This window comes from Engraulis encrasicolus, chromosome 24, assembly GCF_034702125.1.
Source record: "Engraulis encrasicolus isolate BLACKSEA-1 chromosome 24, IST_EnEncr_1.0, whole genome shotgun sequence".
Lineage (NCBI taxonomy): Eukaryota > Metazoa > Chordata > Actinopteri > Clupeiformes > Engraulidae > Engraulis > Engraulis encrasicolus.
The window spans coordinates 16,416,570-16,438,580 of NC_085880.1; the positions used below are offsets into that span (position 1 = coordinate 16,416,570).

Consider the following 22,011-nt stretch of genomic DNA (forward strand, 5'->3'; position numbering starts at 1 on the left):
ACTCACCGGTGCCAATACGAGCTCTCCGGATCCTGTAGAGCGTTCCAGGCCACGCCCCTTCAAGGCACGCTTAATTGCTTTTCACCAGAGCTACAAGCACAAGCTTCAAGAAAGAAGGGGGAAAAAAAGAAAAAAAGGGAAAAAAAAACCCACACATTTCAAACTAAAAGCACCCCCATATAATGACTTTCAAAAAAGAAGGGGGGAAAAAAAGGGGGGGGGGGGAATCCCACACATTTCAAACTAAAAGCACCCCAAATAAAAGCTTTTAGAATATGCACTCTTGAACTTTTTTTCTTGAACAACAAATCAGGGGAGAGCGCGGACGCAGTCCCCCACTACCACAAATTATGCAGTTGAGATTCCCACATTTGGGGAATTCAATTAGGTCAACCTAGCCGAAGTGCAATGGCTAAGCCTCGCCAATGGTGAACCACCTTCTTGATCATGGTGTCTCCCCTGCCAGGTAAGTATGAGTTGCTGGGGCCAGCAGGGGGGCACCAGGTGGGCACCGTGTGAGGCACCAAGAGGGCGCTAGACCTCAGCCGGTGCCAATACGAGCTCTCCGGATCCTGTAGAGCGTTCCAGGCCACGCCCCTTCAAGGCACGCTTAATTGCTTTTCACCAGAGCTACAAGCACAAGCTTCAAGAAAGAAGGGGGAAAAAAAAAGAAAAAAAGGGAAAAAAAACCCCACACATTTCAAACTAAAAGCACCACCATATAATGACTTTAAAAAAAGAAGGGGGGAAAAAAAGGGGGGGGGGGGGATCCCACACATTTCAAACTAAAAGCACCCCAAATAAAAGCTTTTAGAATATGCACTCTTGAACTTTTTTTCTTGAACAACAAATCAGGGGAGAGCGCGGACGCAGTCCCCCACTACCACAAATTATGCAGTTGAGATTCCCACATTTGGGGAATTCAATTAGGTCAACCTAGCCGAAGTGCAATGGCTAAGCCTCGCCAATGGTGAACCACCTTCTTGATCATGGTGTCTCCCCTGCCAGGTAAGTATGAGTTGCTGGGGCCAGCAGGGGGGCACCAGGTGGGCACCGTGTGAGGCACCAAGAGGGCGCTAGACCTCAGCCGGTGCCAATACGAGCTCTCCGGATCCTGTAGAGCGTTCCAGGCCACGCCCCTTCAAGGCACGCTTAATTGCTTTTCACCAGAGCTACAAGCACAAGCTTCAAGAAAGAAGGGGGAAAAAAAGAAAAAAAGGGAAAAAAAACCCCACACATTTCAAACTAAAAGCACCCCCATATAATGACTTTCAAAAAAGAAGGGGGGAAAAAAAAGGGGGGGGGGGGATCCCACACATTTCAAACTAAAAGCACCCCAAATAAAAGCTTTTAGAATATGCACTCTTGAACTTTTTTTCTTGAACAACAAATCAGGGGAGAGCGCGGACGCAGTCCCCCACTACCACAAATTATGCAGTTGAGATTCCCACATTTGGGGAATTCAATTAGGTCAACCTAGCCGAAGTGCAATGGCTAAGCCTCGCCAATGGTGAACCACCTTCTTGATCATGGTGTCTCCCCTGCCAGGTAAGTATGACATTCCCACATTTCTTAAGTTTTTTTTTTTTTTTTTTTTTTTTTTTTTTTTTTTTTAACAAAAATGGCGGGAAAATTTGGACAAAATTAAAGAGGAGTTGTATCAAACAAATCAAGCAGAATACCTTTCTAAAACATTGACTATAATTTTCCAAAAATACATACAACCACTTACCGAAATAATTCCACCTCATACAACTATTTTGCAAACAATCCACAACAGTTTCAAGCTTCTTTTACATATGAAGCATACTGGGCGTTTGCAGCTTTAATGCCCAGCAGTCTGTTATCACGTTGGGAAGTCAGCCGATTAATGGGGCTCAATTGGCAGGGCCTGTTTTGTTTTAAAACCTTGGCATAGGCACTTCTGAAGTAGTTGCAGATTATATTGTTTGGTGGCAACTTTCACTGGACTCCGATCTTTAGCAATTTGGGCGTCCAAGGAATTATTCCGTGCGTCAAAGAAAGACGGAGGTGGCGTGTAACGCGCTCCTCTCACTGGCGGGTGCCACGAGACATTACATGAGACATTTAAATCTGATTTAACTCTCTATAAATCTGATTAAAATTTAATTCCACATCATAAAAACATCATGTAAACACTTACCAAATTGGAATTAAGTTCATTCGGAATTCAACTTAAAGTGTACCTCCGGGATTTTGGACACCAGACCTCATTTCCGAGTCAGCCAGGGTGTAAACAATGTGTCCAGAACGTTTTGTTCAAATTCCATGCAGTCCTTGTGAATTCTCATATCCATGTTGCTAAGCTAGCGCAAGTGAACGGAGATGGTAGTAGCCTGCCCCCAAAAATAGTCTTATCCGGTTGCAACAACATTCAAAACAACCCCATTATTATGCCAGACTGCAAGTGTAAATACTTGTCTTGATAGAATGAAGTTTGAAATTAAACCAACATTGCAATCATGTTTGATCACCATCAGCAATTTGTGTTCCGGTTTGAAAGCTTGACAGCCGCGGAGTGATATTCCTAGTACAAATCCTAGCTTCGTTTGACACATCCATAACTTTTCCATAGAGCGAACTCCAACATCTTTGAAGTTTGTAAAACTGAACGGTTTTCCCCTCTCCCTGACCTCGCTCGCAAACATCAAGAGTAATGCTTTCTGTCCGACTTTGTAAACCTTTCGTAACATTGAAACATATGCCATAACAATGTTTGGTTGTTACTAGATGACCCGTGTGTCTACACAGCATGTTGGCGAACAGAACGCATCCATCTCGTCTCAAAAAAAAACATTCCATGTAATAATAACTAGAGCTACGAGTGACATATTTCACAATGTCAAGCCAGATCACATAGCGTTGTGTAACTTATGAATCCATAGGAATACGGCAAGTCATGTCTAATGCCATTTGTCACAGCAATTACACAAAATAACAGTAAAGCATTACAACATGCCAATCCAAAAGGGTAACTAGCCCAAGTTTTGGCTAACGTAGGCGAAGCCATTATACCACTGGGCTACCATCATAGAAGCAGAAAGCATAGCAAACCTGTTCTTCGGAGACTGTTGGTGCGCGCCACAAAATGTAGATCTGGGAATGCGGTTGGCACCGCGGACACTTTTAGAGTTTTCCGTGTAGGTATTAGACTTCGAGAAGGACTTTGTGAAGTCGTCGGGACTGAAATGGTCACTGCAAAGCACCGGGGTAGCTTACGGAGCGTCTCCATCGGTGTGTTGATGTAGCCCTGCAGCCAGGAGCCAGAGTTTGGTTCTTTCAACATCTTTCACGGAAACCAATGGAAACTTGCCGATACCCATCTGTGGGCTTTATTATTGCAGTTGGTATATACACACTGATGTACCATGGTGCGATGTCGTTGGGTTTTAATCCACTATTCGATCCGAAAGCAGTTGTAGAACTAGCCTTGATTTGCAATGTCTCTTGCGGGTCCCTGCAGTGGGTGGGTGGGCTACATCACAACTGAAGAGAGCAAAGTAAAATTCCGCCGACCCCGAGAAAATAGTCTCTCAACATGGCAAAATCCATGCAGTGCAAGGTTGGTTTAATTTCAAACTTCATTCTACTAAGACAAACATTTACACTTGCAGTATGGTATAATAACGGTTTTGTTTTGAATGTTGTTTAAACGGGATAAGACTATTTTTGGGGGCAGGCTACTACCATCTCCGTTCACTTGCGCTAGCTTAGCAACATGGATATGAGAATTCACAAGGACTGCATGGAATGTGAAAAAAACGTTCTGGACACATTGTTTACACCCTGGCTGACTCGGAAATGAGGTCTGGTGTCCAAAATCCCGGAGGTACACTTTAAAGGGATGGAGAGTCAAAATCATATTTTTTGCGTTTTTACCGTTACGTCAGAGTCTCCCCACCGTGGGGAGTACACACAAAGTGCCAGAAATGGTCAGAACCTCTGTTTCAAGTACTCCCAGTTTTTGAATTAGCGCCAAAATAATCGGCCAATGCCGCTTTTACACCCAAATGAGGTTACGAAGGTGCAAACAGCCCTCCCATACCCGCACCCACAGAACCCCCCTTCGAAACACGCCCCTTCGAAAATGTGCCTGCCCACCCTCACCCTCACATCACTGGAAGACGAGCAATGGTGGCTAGGCGTAACAGGTGTTGTGACTTTACAGTCTCCCAACTGAAAGCAATGTGCGAGACCAATGGCTTTTATTCATTTAACAGTATCCCAAGTACACACAACCGTGAACTATTTCTTTCCCCTGCGCCTTTCACGGATGACATTGCACAATTTAGAGCTGGCTTCAGTCGGAACGTAATGCTCAAGTGGGTCAGTTCCAACTTTGCGACCAAATCAACCCCAGCAACCAGAATCGTCTGTATCACATTGTTCATTTTTTACATTTGTATTCCGTCATATTCTTCTTGTAACAATTGCATGTTAGCTTTGGTTTGTTCATCTAAATGAGCTAACCCCCTATCAGCTTTAGCTATGTGCACCATTATGCTGGCGGCATTGTATGCAAAAGGCCAGCTTATTATTTCAGTGCACCTTCGGAAGTTACAGTAACCGAAGTAAAACGAAACAAATGAAGCCAAACTAAAATGTATTCGTACAGAATTCAGTTACGAGCTCAATAGGAAGGTTGTTTCAGAAACCGAGGCTATTCCAAGCAACCTCGTAGCAGGTGGTTCAATGCTAGCATGATTCCATATCAATCCTCTACTCTGTATGAAATGCTATTTTCATGGCATGTTGAACCGTGATCTGAAACAAGACAGTGAAGAGTTTTCGTGTCGTTTTCAGAGCGTAGAGCCACTTCGATCTCTCTGTGAAAGGGAAGTCAGGCGAGTGCCAGGCGAGTGCTGCCAGGCGAGTGTGTGTCTGCTGGAAACAGAGTCTCCGTGACACAAAGCAAATCAAAGGTGAGTGTGTTCTTTGCGCAAAGATAACGTTGACTGGTTCATCAAATAAGTAACATTGTAGTTACGTGCCGCTATGATGTTTCTCACTAGACGTACGCAAATGGACTACATTTGTATTTACTTTTTATTGCCATATGTACAGGCTTCATTGCCTTCTCTAAGTGCACATCTGCAACAGGTTCCTAAACATTTTCCATAATGTTTGCTGGTCAGGTGCCCCCCTGTGAAAACACCTGAAGTGGACATGGCTATGCCATCCAGCAGATTCAACATCATCCTGCCCATGAGTGTCACACTGTAAGTAAGCTCAAATTATGTTTTGTGTTATAAAAAAAAAATTATATTGACAACAGAACACTAATTTTCAGGCTTTTGCACACAGCTGTGAAAGAACAGCAGATTCTGTTAAACAAAATTCATCATCTCATTGTTCCCCACCTCCAAGCTGTGTGGGGTTATATACTATATTACTTGGGGTTTAGGTCTGAGATACAAACCAGAGTTAAAAATTAAGCATCTTCTCATTAGATAAATGTTTGAGAATGATATTGTTTTGTGAACTCCCAGCTTGAAATATTTAGCATCACTCTCTAAGCTTTGGCGTTGTCTTCATGCGTTGTTTGCGTCACACATATCAATGTTCAAATCATGTTATAATATAGCAATTACCTATAACTAGGGGTGTAACGGTACACAAAAATCGAAAAGCCATGTTCTTCCTCAGCACATTGTTCATTTCACCAAAATATTGTCAGAATGCAAACGAAAAAAAGGAAATACATTAAACCTGCCACTGGGTCGGAGATTTCATCAGTGTAAGAAATAACACTTTCTCCTCAAGGTTTCACAAAGACCAAGCCTCTTCACCTGTTTTTTTGCATTCTCTCTCAGGGTTCTGCACGAGCCTCTGCATGTAGTAGCAGCATAATGTAAAAACATGAACAGAGTTTTACTCTCGGTACCCGGTACAGCACTGTTCGATTCGGTACGGTACGTCCGTTCGGTTCCATATCGTTACACCCCTACCTATAACATAACAAGTGGCATGCGTTTTAAGAAAGAATGTGGACAAATTAGCTCTTGTATGTTTTGTTTTTTTGAGAACGAAACAAATTAAGCCAAACTAAAATAAAATGTATGACCGCCCTCAGGACACCTCCACAAGATATGTACAGGATGTCTGTTCCCGAGGCAAAGAATGAAGGCCATTTTGTCAAGCCAGTTAAAGCAAAGGCAACCTTTGGTAAGCTATTCACACATTTATGGGAAAACACAAATAATACTTTTACAGTGTAATGGAATGTGTGCAACACATTAAAAATAATGGAAATCCAATACATGTGTAACCACCAGGGGGCGCTACTGAGCGCAAAACACCTTTTGACCTCTTAACTGCCTTAATGCAGGCTGTTCGTGTAAAGGAACAATTGGGGCTGATGTAATCAAAAGTACAAATTTTATTGACAACAAAGAAGAAATAAGACATACAATAAATAGTGGCCACTAGGGCATGCAGCAACAACTTGGAGACAGACAGTGGTTAAGTGGACACCAAACAGGTGTAGTTCATGCAATAGTCACACAGGTGATCACTTCAAACATAGAAAATAATAAAAGGGTAGGCCTACACACATTGATCACACACACTGTATATTGCGCACAATATTCACGGCACCCCCGTTTAGTAAGTAATTGCAAACACTATTAACAGTTTGTACACTACACACGTGTTGCACTGCAAACCCACACTGTCCTCAAACAAATATATTGCACATTGCCCTAGATGGTTAAATAGACAAACACAGACAACATGTACACAAAGAGCACACTCACTCATACACACACACGCACGCGCACACACACACACACTCAAGCAGGAGACGAAAGACGGGTGTAACACTGCGCTGGGCCACGTCGTGGCTCACCGATTGGCTGTCGGCCCAAAAGTAGCCTACTGCGCAGTAACTCCAATTAAAACCCGTACTGAGGGGAGTGTCCCACCAAACTCAAAAGAAAATACAAACAAAATGAACTAAGGAAAAACAGTGGCTGTGGCTCCTAAAATGATCCTCCTGAAATAGAGAAAGCATCAGGTTGTAACATCATGCTTGGTGAATTAGTGAGACCTTAAGACATGACTAAAACTAAAATAAGGAAATGCGCACCTCAGGACTGGAGAGAGACGCGCACTCACCGGCCGCCTATCAGTCAGTGACTGGGTTTCGTTCTTGGGCTACAATGCAAACACAATAGCCAGCCAAGTCAGGCAAGACATCTCGAGAAATTATACAGCGGAAGCAGAGACAAGACTGAGTCAGGGAACTTACATTGAGACCGGTGCAGTTAAATGTTGATTAAACTTCCCAATGAAGTTGTTACAATGCAGCGCAGGAGGGGTTAACGCGAGCGCCCGTGCTTCTGTAGGAAGGATTAAATGCGCGTGTCGGCAGCTCAGTGAAGTCTCTGCCAATAAACAAAGCCAGAGGTAAGGGTCAGTGATACAAACAACCATCCGATGGTTAGCCAAGGCGAAATACAAATCAAAACTTACATCAGCTGCGATCCAGACACTTCCCGTGTTACTCAGGGTTCACCCAGCAAACTCCCAAAAGACAACGTAGGCACCTTGCATGCGGCTTAATGATCGATAAGCCCCAAATTGCTACAAGACAAACAAACGTGAGATCAACCATGTGAAATTACGACACGGGCAAGACAAGCGCCTAGAAGGAATAACCTTACCTCACGTTTTCGCACTACCGACACAGACTTCCAACTTCACGGGCCGCACAGCAAACAAACAACCTCCTGGCTCCCTGCACCACCAACAAAGCAATCTTTGGCAAGCTCCCGCCACCATTTGAAATGACATGCCACCTGTGCCACCTAATTACGCTCGGCACGCAATTGGCTTGCGTCGCCACCCGAAGTGGCACCTCCTACACAGCACTACGCTCTGCCCGCTACACATGCAATGAAAATGTTTTACATATACAGATTATGCCAACAATCAGGTCAAGCTGGTGTTTGATGAAATGGTCCTGGATCCTGACCCATTCACCGCAGACCTACTGAGGACCAGTCTCACCAAATCTTTGCAGTACACTTGAACGACCCACAGTGGAGGATGCAGTGGCTCTACCAGGGCTCTACAGTGCGAGCATTTTGCTCGCATATGCCCCTAAAATAAATGATTGTGCGAACGAAATAATGGAAAGGGCGCGCGTGTGCGAGTAGATATTTCAACCCTTTCAATCGTATTCTGCTCCTAAAATAAATACACCCCATAGAGAAATGCAGGAACGTGTGAACGAGAGAAGGCGCAAAAGACAGCGTGCGCGCCGCGCATGGAGAAACAGAGGCAGACAGACAAACAGTCGGGGGAGTTTTGAAATAAGATAAGCGTCGGGAGTATCGAGCGCTTCCAATGACGGAGAAGAGCTGGAGAGAAACTTCAGAGCTAGAATTGCTAATTCTCCGCTTAGCACAAATGCTAACAAATGCTCAACCTGTTCACCTTGTGAGAAGAAATAGCTTTGGTTTGTACATACATTTATCTTGTAAGTACGTGGCTTGTACTCAGCTGCTTAGTCAAGCGGGCAGTGTTGCCAGATTGGGCTGGTTCCCACCCAATTGGGCTGCTTAGGATGGCCGTGTGCGGGTAAAAATGGCTTTTATCAGAAAAACCCGCCCAATTTTTGCCATAGAAATCAATTCAATTGGGCGGAATTTTGTGCTTCTAGGCGGGTTTTGAGCATTTTTTGGGCTGGAAATCATCAGCCTCATCTGGCAACCCTGCAAGCGGGAGGTCCCGGAGCACAGAGGATGGGTGGCTCCCCCCGAGTGGGGTTCTGTGATGTCTTCCCATGAGGTTCCATCCAAGGTTCCGGAGCTTGCTTCCCCTCAAATTAAGCACTGCTTGTAATGTTTATGTTAATCGCTACTCCTCCTGAAACGTTGGCAAGGGAGGACACTAGCAGGCTCTCTCTGTGCGCTCACTTGCTCAACTGTCATCATCATCATCACGTCACATCACTGTGAAGTCAGTATTTTGTTGGACAGTCTCGGGGTGTAGCCTAGGGCACGTTTTTGATGTGCAAGCCTTCAATATTGCCAAATTGAAGAGCGAACCTGATGACGCATTGGGCGAAACGCATTGTTCGCTCCGAGAAATAAAGTAAAGAAAAGTAAGCAGTGTGCGGTGTCTCTTGAATTTTGTTCATTGCCAAACTGTTATTTAGAGGAAATGTGTTTGGTTGGCATCCACTCTTTTGTTTCATGTCTAAAATGCAAGTATAGAACAATGTTATATTTTTCAAAGGGTAATGTTCAGATTACTGAGTTGATGTTACTGTGGTACCAAATAGACGGTGGGCTAGATTTCGTAGCTCCTTTAGAAAACGAGTTTCGTTCTCACTCTCGAGTGGCAACTTGATTTTTCTAATATGACCTCCTGACAATATGTAAAGCAATATTCTGGCTGTTGCCACGCTGAAAAGTTGCACGTTGATATTAAAAAATAACGAAAATAAAAAAGACTGGGGGTGACGTCACATAATGCACAGTCAATGGGAAGTCTCCGCCCCCAAAGTTGAAAAGGGAATATTTATCCGCATATCGGCCTTTTTTCATATGCAGATAATTCACCTAATCATTGAAACAACGTAGGTATTTCATTCCTGACCATTTACCTGTTACTGGAAAAAATAACACAGCTTGCATTTCTTTACTGACACGTAGTTTTTTGGCGAATTGATCTACCCCCGTCACCTCATTGCTCTATTGCTTTGAGGGAACAGACCTGTCCTCTTTTTGACATTTATCTCTCGTTGCCCAATGATGGTCAGACAGTCGAACACTAACAGCGAAAAAGAGCACTTCTGAAAGTTTGAGAAAAATATATTTTTTGCATGTACACAACAAGTGAGCCCACTTACCCCCCAACTTGTAACTTTTTGCCATGAAATCTGACGGTTCCGGGTAGCATGCACGCGCTAGCTGTATTCTGCCTCGTTGACTTTGCACTGACGTGACGTCACTCGGTCGGCTAATTTTTGTTGTCATTTTTATAAATCAATGTGCAAGTTTTGAGGATGGCAACAGCCAAAATATTGACTAATGGGTTGTCAGGGGGTTATATAAGCAAAAATAAAGTTGCCACTCGTTAACACCAACGAACTGACAAGATATGAGACTGGGCCCACCACCTAAAATGCAATTTAAAAAAAAAAAAAAGTGTAACCCATGGGTAGGCTGATCATAGTGTACACGGATCCATTGACTTTCACTAGCTTAGTGACATGCTCCCTCTTTTAACTTGTCTTAAAACAAGACAACGGCTTACATGAAAAATAAGACACTTTACCACCTTTATAAACCCCAGCCAACGATTTTAACTGGATTAAGCCCCAAAATAGTGGCACACCCCTTTAACTTGTGACAACAGATTGTAGGCCTAATAGACTGCTGGATAATGTTCAAACATACAGACAGTGGCAATAGACCCCCCTCACTAACTCAGATGGGGTGGGAAACAGTCCTTAAAGGGGCATTCCACCGGTGGAGACATGAATATGTATTGAAAGTGGGTCATATAATATAGTAGAATAGTAGTATACATTTTTAATTTGGTGCCTTCTTGGCAGAGAAAAGGCATGAAATGACTTTTTAGTGCTTGTGGATTTGTGACAACAATCCCCATCATGCACTGCAATGCTCAAGTTCCACAGGCCACACCCAGTTATTTGGGACTCTACGGGTGCATTCCAATATGCAGACTCCCGTCCTCCACTTGTGCTCGTGGCCTCGCTCCGCCTCCATGGAGAAAACAACTAATTTTCCCAGCTGTCAGCCTAGCCACAACAACTTTTGGAGGACTGTTTTTCATTCACCATCCCGATTGCAAATGAGAAAACAACATTAGAATTGTGCTTTTGCAAGAAATTGAATTACTTTTCTGTCGCCAGTGACATCATCATGAGGTCACAAGCAGGCAAGTGAGCAAGGGAGGATGGAAGTCTGGATATTGGAATCCACTCTACGTATCATCCCTCTCTCAGCTTGCAGGCAGTGTTGCCAGATTGGGCTGCTTAGTATAGCCGTGTGCGAAAATGGCATTTAGCAGGGGGGGAAAAAAACAATTTTAGCCATAGAAATCAATAGAATTGGGCGGGATTTTGAGCTTCTAGGCGGGTTTTGACAATTTTTTGGGCTGGAAATCATCAGCCTCATCTGGCAACCCTGCTTGCAGGTGCATCACAGTGGGATAGACATCACTGGAAAGGAGAAGCTGGAGCACACTGCAGCTTAGTTTTCAAGACTTTATTTTGTGCACACACGCTACCAACGTTTCGGTGTTGGTACACCTTCTTCAGAGTCAAATGATAGCAAGAGAGAGACACACTTTTTAAGACTTAACATTCACAGGTGATCCCACTTGGTTTGGCTAAAAGTTGGTCTCATCTCATTGGAGGTAATTGACCCCACCCCCCAACACCAGGACAAGATTGTAGACAGTTAGACAGCTTGCCAACTTCCCAAAACAAAACAAAAAAGTGAAAAAACAATACACAAAGAACATTGTCAATAAAACCACAGCTACAATTATTACAAGATCACAGCCGCGATGCTGAAGCAATTTGTTACAGAAAGCAAGACATATGGAGTTTCTCATTTATGCCCTGAGACTCCATTGAATTTAGAGTATGAATCCAAAATGCCTTTCTACGAAGCCTCTCTGTCTAATTGTCTGCAATCCTGTCCGCCATTTTTACCCGCAGACGGCCATCCCAAGCAGCCCAATCTGGCAACACTGCTTACTGGAGCTTCAATGCCAGTGATTTCAAAAGCACTGGGACACTGATCTGTGATGGGTCTGTTGGAGCATTAGGTCCAACCCCTTATGGGCGGGGTTGAAAGGGTGGGGAAAAAGGCTTGTAGTCTCAACAGAAATCCACCTCTCTTTCACTTCCTCCGTCAATGATGCAAAATGACGATTTTTACATCATTGACGGAGGAAGTGTTAAGAGATGAATGCGGATTTCTCCTATCTCAGGGGGAATTGAGAGATTTTGCAAGACCATTCAAAAGTATGACTGGGTGTCTAGCAATCGAAAGCCTAATGCAAAATGGGTGGAGTGTCCCTTTAACTCAAACACAACATTTGGCTATGATAAAGTACCACCAAGGCATCTTTCCACAGATGATAGAACTAGTTTACCTGTCTGTGTGTCTTTGATGAAACCTTTTTGTCCATCAGCTGTATTCTCTAGCATGGGCTTCAGAAAGCGGGGCGTCAGGTCTTCAGGAATGTTTTCGAAATCATCTCTATAATGCGTCTCTATAAGGATTCCATCGTGTGTTACTTCGTGAAATGCTATGTATAACAAGCCTTTCGTGTCGATCATTTAATGTTCCCTACAGTTTTGAGCGATGTGTTTTCCTCCTCAGTCATCTGTGCTGTGCTGTGCTGGCTAACACAGCTGGCTGTAGAGCTCTCTGATTGGCCCAGTCCCAACGATTGTAGACTCTCATTGGTGCAGTCTGCCGAATATGTACAGTGAGTCCAATATGTATTTGATCCCTTGCTGATTTTGTTGGTTTGCCTACTAAAAAAGACATGATCAGTCAATAAATGTTATGATAATATGTATTCTAATATGGAGAGAGAGAATATCAAAAACAAAATCCAGAAATTAACTGAAGAGAATATATTTTAATGTATTTCCATTTCATCAAGCAAAATAAGTATTTGATCCCCTGCCAACTGATTACAGTTCCGGGCCCACAGACCAGATGGGCACTTCCGATCAACTTTGTCATCTGAATTAAAGACACCTGTACATACTAACATGCATAAAAGACACATTGAATCAGCAGAATCAGTCCATAGTATGAGTGAATCAGTCACACTCCAACCTCACCAGCATGGGAAAGACCAAAGAGTGGTCAAATGATATCAGGGACACGATTTTAGACCTGAACAAAGATTAAATGGACTGCAAAGCCACAAGAAAGAGACTGGGTATTAATGACCCAGCTGTTGATGCATTTCTTCCAAAATGTGAGGAATACAAAATGACTATCCATCAGCCTGTCAGGGGTTCTATACAAGATTTGACCTTTTGTAGGGATTTGATAATCATGAGAACAGAAAGAAATCACCCTAGAGCTGTACGGGATGAACTAGGCAATGATATCAAAGCTACTGGGACCAAAATCACTGATAAAACTACTGGTAGCACTTAATGCCACAGAGGTTTAAAATCCTGTAGTGCACACATGGTACCTCTACTTCAGAAGGAACCTGCGCAGTCCCACTTGAGGTTTGCCAACAGACATCAGACTGGTTTAGGATATGATAAGGAGGTGCTGTAGTCAGATGAAACCAAAAATCAAGCTGTTTGGCATTATCACAATTCAATGTGTTTTGAGAAAGAGTACTGCTGTCTATGATCCCAAGAACACCCTCCTCACCATCATGCATGAAAGTGGTATCATTATGGTTTGAGGGTGTTTGTCTGGCCAAGGCACAGGACAACTTTGCATCGTCAATGAATGGATGGAGGGAGACATGTAATGTGCAATCCTGAGTGCAAACGTCCTTCCCTCCACCACTATACTGAAGGGTGGGCCATTTTTGGATCTCCCAACATGACAATAATACACAACATACAGTCAATGCAACAAATATGTGGCTCAATAAGAAGCATATTAAAGTCGTGAAGTGGCCTAGACAGTCTCCAAATATTAACCCTATAGTAATTCTATGGAGAGAACTGAACCTCCCATTTGCCAAGCTACAGCCACAAACTATTAATGCTTTAGAGATAATGTGCAAAGAAAAATGGGCAAAACATATTTTCTACTGTATGCACAAACATTGTCATTAACTAAAAGAAGCATCTAACCTCAGTGCTAGACAACTAGGGCTTTGCCACAAAGCACTTTATCCTCTTTAGCTAGAGGGGTCAAATACTTATTGGCCTAAATTAAATACAAATAAATTAAAATATATTATTTTAAGTTATTTTCTGGAATTTGTTTTTGATATTCTGTCTCTCCATGTTTGAATACATATTATCATAAATTTATAGACTGATCATGTCTTTATTAGTGGGCAAACCGGCAAAATCAGCAAGGGATCAAATACATATTGGACTCACTGTATATGCCTTCCAGACACAAATTCTTCATTAAAGTTGGAAATTTGAGCATTTTTTTGGGCTGGAAATCATCAGCCTCATCTGGCAACCCTGGCGACTGGCCAAGTGTACAATTTGTACTACAAAAGAAAAGTACGGAATTCTGTGCAGTCTTGCCAATTTAGCGACTTGACGTGCCTGGTGACTAAAAACATCATCTAGTGACGATAGCGACTTTTTGGTGCATCTGGCGACTTTTTTAAATGCACATTTTCAATGCAAAATCATTGTTTTTCAACATAATTGTAACTGTGCCGCCGTCAGAAGCGTTTCCCACGGATAACCCTCTAGCTACCATAACGGCCGTGGCCTTGCCGGCCGGAATATTTTCATAGCCGATCGGCCGTCATCATGCAATTTTTCTAGCTTTCAAACACTTTAGCTCAATATTACAGACCCTCCGCTATATACTTTCAGTATAAAAACTATATGTTAATATTATTTTATATTTTATTACGACATGCGCCGCTTAAGGGCCAAAACATACCGGAACGGTCGCGGGACGAACGCGGTCTTTCTGCTTTCAGCCAGAGTGTTTTTCTCTGCCTTTCACACTGACAGCGTCGGCGTGCGCGGCAAGTCCTGATCAAAACCCTCCCCACAGCCAAAGATAGCATGCTACTCTGCCATTCATTTGAATGAGACACCGCCGGTCCCCCGGCGTGAAAAATACGCTTGAGTTCTATTTTCCAAATGCAGCGCGGAGCCGGCTCCCACGCCGCTGACGCTCGACTACCGCCGGTTGGTGTGTAAGGACAGAGGTTTCAGTGTATTTTCACCGACGCCGGTAAAAAGACGCGGCCGTTCCGCGACGCTTTACCGCCCTGGTGTGTAAGACCCCTTATGCGACTTGGCAATCTTCCGTCAATTCAAATGACGGCCGTCTGAGATTGGATGGCTACAAACACAACCATTCTGTTTCTACAACCAATATACACTAAATATGAAAACTTCCAACCCTCTTCGATCTATTTTCATGGTCAACAGCACATGTTTATGACTATTTAGGCTATTTTTAGATCATATTGTTTTATTGAAAATCTTCCGTCAATTCAAATGACGACCGTCTGAGATTGGATGGCTACAAACAGTGTTGCCAATTTAGCGACTTTTGGCCACCTCTGGCGACAAAAAAAATCATCTAGCGATTTAACGACTTTTCAGGCTCAATCTGGCCGAATCTAGAGACTATTTCACTTGTCTTGTGAGAGGCAAATCAGTCTCCCTCCCCACGACACCACACAATGCATTTTCAGTGGCGGGTAGAGACAGACGTGACACATGAGGCACTACGGTGTGGCAGCTTTTGTGATACGCACAGGAATTCTCATGCACATGTACATCTGCTTGTATGAGGCTACGGCAAGCGATATGGGACAAAGATATGGCAGGAACCGAATGTCAACATAAACCGAGATTACACAATGTTCGATATGGTCACCAAATGTTTAGGGACTGTCATTTATGTTATGCCTACACTTTGAATTAGATCAGTCTTGTTACACAGGTATATTTGATTTACCTCAACTGTATCCAACACTTAACTTTACTCGGTCTACCCTACAAGCAGATACAGGGGGCATGAGAATCCGGTGCGTATCACAAAAGCTACCACAACGGCTCCTTGGGATATGCATACTGGTATGACAAATTTAAATGAGCACTAGCAGGCTGGCCGCACCGACCGCAGTGGATCTCGTGCACTGATGACAAAAAACTCATCTAGCGCCTTTAGCGACTTTTTGGTGCATCTGGCGACTTTTTAAAACGTGCATTTTCAGTGACAAATTCATCGTTTTTCCACATAATTCTGACTCTGCGCCGCCATCAGAAGCGTTTCCCACGGTTAAGTAGGGCTGCAGATTAGCTCTGATCTCCAAAAAGTAGCTAGCACCGCCCACTTGTACTGTGGATGAAGGCATGTGGGCACGTTTTCTGTAGATCAGCGCGCCGTGCGTGACATTGTGACGTCATACGTAATGTCATGACGTCATCTAGCGACTTTTCAGCAAGCCCATAGCGACTTTGGTTGATTTTCTTTTGGCAACACTGGCTACAAACACAACCATTCTGTTTCTACAACCAATATACACTAAATATGAAAACTTCCAACCCTCTTCGATCTATTTTCATGGTCAACAGCACATGTTTGCCATGGTCCTAAATAGCAAACACAACTGTCCAGCCGATGTCTACACGCTACATATTAAAAATGTAAACCAGTGATACTCACTATATCTTCCTCAAGAGCCACATTAGGAGAAAAAAAATCAGAGTGTTGGCCTCATTATACATGGTTGTAGTATTATTTATGCAAATGATTATTATTAGTGGTAGTATTAGGCCTAATTATTAAATTATTAGTAGGTCTATTATTAAATTATTGAATTATTAATTAATTACCCTATGTCAGCAATTGCTGTTAGGCCTCCTAGCTCACTTTTAAACACTAAAAGACACCTGCTGAAGGGCACTTTTACATCAAAGAGCAAATAAGTGAGTTCGCAATTACTAGTGCGCCTGCGCGAAATTGACCTAGCAACGCAAAACGGTAGATAAACAAATGCGTGGATACCAGATCCTGCCATCCCGAAGCGGTAGGACACTGAGCTGCACACCAGTAAACGAGGGAAATAAATGTCATACTTTGTGGATTTCGTAGTGGGGTAAAAGTGGTGCTTTCTGTAGATTTTAGAATGATTGCATTGCGATTCATGGGTGCCGCTTGTGCACTGTCGCCATTGCTGAAGTGTGCCGTTCTCCGTTATGCCATCTATCGTTGCTGCGCTTATCAATTCTGGTGACTGAGACCATCAAAATGACAGCCTGAATTAAGTTTTGAATAAAGTTTCATGGATAGACGATGACAGACAGTGGCCACAGGTGATTAATGAAGCTGTATCATGAACTGGTAGAATAAATTAATGAAACATTCAATTTAAGAAGGACATGTAAAGCTGTACTGAACATAGCTATGTGTGGGCTAACTGGCATCTCTTCAAAACGAGTTTGTTAATGAATTCTGGTTTCACTTAAAAAGTTCAAAAATGTCTTGTTTTCAACCCCAAGACCCTCCTTGATCTACCAGCGAATTTTTGAGTAATTTGGGGTTGTTAAATGGTTGTGTGACTTGTTTGCTGTCAATATGACATACTCGGATTTAGCTAGCAACCCGGATGGTTAGCATTCTGTTAGTTACCAGACATCTCTCCAAGACAAGTTCGTTATTAAATTCTGGTTTCACTTAAAAAGTTCAAAAATGTCTTGTTTTCAACCCCAGGACCCTCCTTGATCTACCAGCGAAATGTTGAGTAATTTGGGGTTGTTAAATGGTTGTGTGACTTGTTTGCTGTCAATATGACATACTCGGATTTAGCTAGCAACCCGGATGGTTAGTCTTCTGTTAGTTACCAGACATCTCTCCAAAACAAGTTCGTTATTAAATTCTGGTTTCACTTAAAAAGTTCAAAAATGTCTTGTTTTCAACCCCAAGATCCTCCTTGATTTACCAGCGAAATTTTGAGTAATTTGGAGTTGTTAAATGGTTGTGTGACTTGTTTGTTGTCAACATTACATAATCGGATTTAGCTAGCAACCCGGATAGTTAGCATTCTGTTAGTTTACCAGACATCTCTCCAAAACAAGTTCGTTAATTAATTCTGGTTTCACTTAAAAAGTTAAAAAATGTCTCGTTTACAACCCCAAGACCATCCTCGACCTACCAGCGAAATGTTGAGTAATTTGGGGTTGTTAAATGGTTTTTTGAATTGTTTGTTGTCAAGATTACATGCTCGGAGTAACCCGGCTAGATAAAATATCATGCACGTTTTATTGTATCCCGGGGCAACGCTGTTTTGTTTATCTCTCAAAATGGCGAATATTACCCATAATGCATTTCGCGCTGGTAATTGCGAACTCACTTATAGGGCAGTTCAGTTTAACCTGGCGCTGACAGATGGCAATACATGCAACCAGAGTCAAAACCAACACAAAAACAGAGTCCAGTTTTTGTTGTTTCTCTCTCTCTCTCTCTGGCGCTGTCAGCCAGCATATTTTTGATGGCTGATGACCTGAGGATCGTCATTCACGATGTAACGAGGACGGAATTAACAGATTGGCTCAAGAGTTATTGAGCTTGTTAAGGATTGTTGCCTGATGGTCTTGTTAACTTATTATTTATAAAAATGTGACGTCGCCGACAGCACTGAGTTCTATCAGCTGTCAATCAATGCCGTGCGGAGAGAGAGAGAAAGCGAGATAGGGAGAAAGTTTACGTTTCCAACTTCCAGCATTCCAACGCAACTCCACATGCTTTATTCGCGCTCTGCTTGCCTTCATTGCCCGTTTGACAGCGCCAGGTTAAACTGAAAATGAACAGCGATTTGGGAGGTGGTCACCAAGCAATCTGCGTGAGAGAGATACACCAGGCGCGAAAATGAACAGCGACTTGCGATGTGGTCACCAACAATGCAATCTGCGCGAGAGAGTTACACCAGGCGCGTGCACGCATCATTCACAATGTATGATGGAATTACTCGTTTGATGTGGACCAGATAATTTATTGGTCTCCGCCATTGAGTGTCGTGGCGTTGTTGTGAAGGATGTTTGCCAAATTAAGTGAAGTTTCGGCGCTCTTTTCTCTGCTGATAGACGACCCCCAGCCATTTAGAATGTAAAGCCGTCTATTTTTAAAATAATGCAAAACTAAGCCACCAATGAAAATGTGAACAAACGTCCAAATGTGGCTTGCCTCTTGGGAGGCCAATCCATGACCCACCTTCAGTCTATTGGTGGTGGGAAAGAGGTTTGCATGCAGCATTGTACGTTTACATTTCTCCCTCCATCCATTTCTTGACGATGTGAAGTTGTCCTGTGTCTTGGCCAGATGTTAAAACTTTCATGACTGATGTTTGAGAATGTGTTGTTCTTGGGATCATAGGCAGAATTTCTCCTCCTCAAAACACATCAAGTTGTGTTAATGCCAAACAGTTTGATTTTGGTGTCATCTGATTCCAGCACCTCCCAATCATATCCTAATACAGTTTGATGTTCATTGGCAAACCTCAAGTGAGCCTGAACAGGTTCCCTCTGAAGCAGGGGTACCATACATGCACTGCAGGATTTTAATCAGCTGTGGTATTAAGTGTTTCCAATAGTTTTCTTAGTGATTGAGGTCCCAGCTGCCTTGAGATTATTTCCTAGCTCTTCCCATACAGTTTTAGGGTGCTTTATCTCTGTTTTCTGGTTATTGAATCCCGACAAGGGCAAATCTAGTATGGAACCACAGACAGGCCTACGATTGATGATTGATGATAATTTTGTATGTCCTAAAATTTGGAAGAAATGCACCAACAGTTTGCTCCTTAATATCCAGGAGTCCATTTCAGCCTTATTGAGTTCTAAAATATTGTCCCTGACATCCTTTGACAGCTTTTTGGTCTTTCCCATGTTGGCGAGTTTAGTTTGATTGATTGACTGATACTATGGACTGATTCTGCAGATTCATTGTGTCTTATGTGCAGGTTACTATTAACAGGTGTGTTCAATTCAGATAGCAAGTTGATTGGAAGTGTCATTTGATCTGTGGGATCAGAACTCTTAATGGTTGGCAGGGGATCAAATACTTATTTCCCTCAATTAAATATAAATCAATTAATATATATTCTTTAGAGTTAATTTCTGGATTTTCTTTTTGATATTCTGTCTCTCCATATTAGAATACATGTTATCATTAACATTAAAGACTGATCATGTCTTTATTAGTGGGCAAACCAACAAAATCAGCAAGGGATCAAATACTTATTCTCCTCACTGTATGTAGGCATGGCAGATTTTAAATGCAGGTCTGTTGATTGTGTTGGGCTATAATATTTTTTTCTATAACCTTGCGAGCCGCCAAGTCAGGCATCGCGAGCCGCGCAATGAGTAACAGGGATGTAAACTGTCTTCGGTGTGTTTTCAGAGTCAAACCATATGTTGGTATCCAACTATCTAAAGCTGGGCATACACTGTGCGACTTTTGCCCCGATTTGGCACTCGCACGACTTTTTCACTCGTGGGTCTTAAGCTTCTGCTCACACTGCACGATGGAATTTCACTGTTTAAAAGTTCACAACTCACGACTCACGTCCTCAAACTACACGAGCCAACAGTCGGCTGCGAGCGAAATGCTTCCACCGTACGACGCGACAGGCATGTTTCCCTGGTCTGCAGAGGAGGGAACATGCGCACCTGAGGTGGAGATGAGGTCGCGCTCAGCAGCGAATCGCACGACCCTATTAATGTGAAGTGTCAAATCGGGTCGTAGCACTGCTTTAACTGTGCGATTTAAGCACGAGCCACGACCAGAATTTCAAACCGTTTTGATTTTCTTGCGACCCAGCGATTGCACGATCGTGAGGCGAAATCGCTTGTCGTTACCCCATGTACACTGCACGATGCGAGACTCACGATTGACCTGCGATTGAGCAAGAAATCGGCCCGACTCTCAAAAAGTCGTGCGAGTGCCAAATCGGGGCAAAATCGCTGCAAAAGTCGCACAGTGTAAGCTCAGCTTTAGGCAGAACACAGTAACCTCAGTTACTGTTACTCTGTTAACAGTTAAAACTCATTTAAATTTCAGTCATGTCAATAATCAAAAAATATAAAATGAAACTATAATATAATGAAATATGATCAGCCTGGATAGGAAATGTGTGTAATTACCATTTACGGTAGTATGAAATACCGGTGTAGGCCTACAAATACACATAAAACCCATATAGGTCGACAATTTATTTGTTAGGCCTAATAAACATGACATTTTGTCATAATAACTCTAATAGGGTGTATACTGCTTAAATTATATGTGAAAGTTGTCTTTGTTGCTTCTTATTCAGATTTAAAATGGAAGTTACTATCTTTTGCCTTAGTATGACTAACTGTCATTCCAGGGGCAATGCTTAGGCAGAACACAGTAACTTCCAAAAAAGGGTCAAAGGTCAAATGTTTACAAAATTATTTTTTATTTATAGATGTAAGCAGGCATACACTACCAGCTAAAAACCAGATTGTGGTGACATTAATTTCTTTTAAGAAAACTTTAATTCCATTTTTCTCAGTTTCACACTCTGGTAAGTTACTGCCTTTTGCCTTAGTAGGGCAGTGTAGTCCTCATTTCGACACATGGCCTCCACCATCTCTTCAGCATAGCCTGTTGCAGAGGAAGATGGGAGAAGGTTAAAATTTATCCTACAATTAAATAAAATACAAAACTTATCTGCACTTTGTATTATGCTTACCAAAAGATGGTTCCGTCAACACTTTCCTCACAATGTAGCTGCCCTTCTTGTACTTTGGCTACAGCAGGTTGAACATCTTCTCGCCATCTTTTCTGCGCCGCTGCTCCCTGTTTGCATTCTCGTTGACGTTTGACCAATCACAGTATTTGTGTTTGTCGGCATAGCCAATAACAACGAGCTCAATCTAAGTCCCTCCCGCCCTTCATACTTAGGAAAAGCAGCGCAAAAGTTTAAAACCGGGGTCTCTTCGGTCGGCTGGGTTGGCGAGTTACTTTGTCATTGTATGAAAATGTCCAGGCGATCTGTCACAGATAAAGTTTTCCAGAGAGGTGTGAGAGAGTTGTCCGACCTTTCCCCCTCCCCAAATGCAGAAATTTGCCGTCTTTGGACTTAAAGGGGTATGCCACTATTTTGGGGCTTACTACAGTTAAAATCGTTGGCTGGGGTTCATACAGGTGGTGTCTTATTTTCATGTTAAGCGTTGTCTTGCTTTAAGACAAGTTAAACGAGGGAATATGTCGCTAAGCTAGTGAAAGTCAATGGATCCGTGTAGCATTGTAGCATGGTTAGCGAACAGGTACCCCA

At 42.8% G+C, this 22,011-nt stretch overlaps 3 non-coding genes across 3 annotated transcripts; all 3 read right to left on the reverse strand.

The window, feature by feature from the left end:
- Positions 1-310: 310 nt before the first annotated feature.
- On the reverse strand, positions 311-474 carry LOC134441898 (U1 spliceosomal RNA). Its single transcript, XR_010033228.1, has one exon. It is a non-coding gene; the product is annotated as a U1 spliceosomal RNA (small nuclear RNA).
- A 378-nt stretch (positions 475-852) lies between these two features.
- LOC134441909 (U1 spliceosomal RNA) lies at positions 853-1,016 on the reverse strand. The gene has a single exon (XR_010033239.1). It is a non-coding gene; the product is annotated as a U1 spliceosomal RNA (small nuclear RNA).
- Positions 1,017-1,392: 376 nt separating this feature from the next.
- Positions 1,393-1,556, reverse strand: LOC134441916 (U1 spliceosomal RNA). Its single transcript, XR_010033245.1, has one exon. It is a non-coding gene; the product is annotated as a U1 spliceosomal RNA (small nuclear RNA).
- Between the last annotated feature and the right edge of the window lie 20,455 nt (positions 1,557-22,011).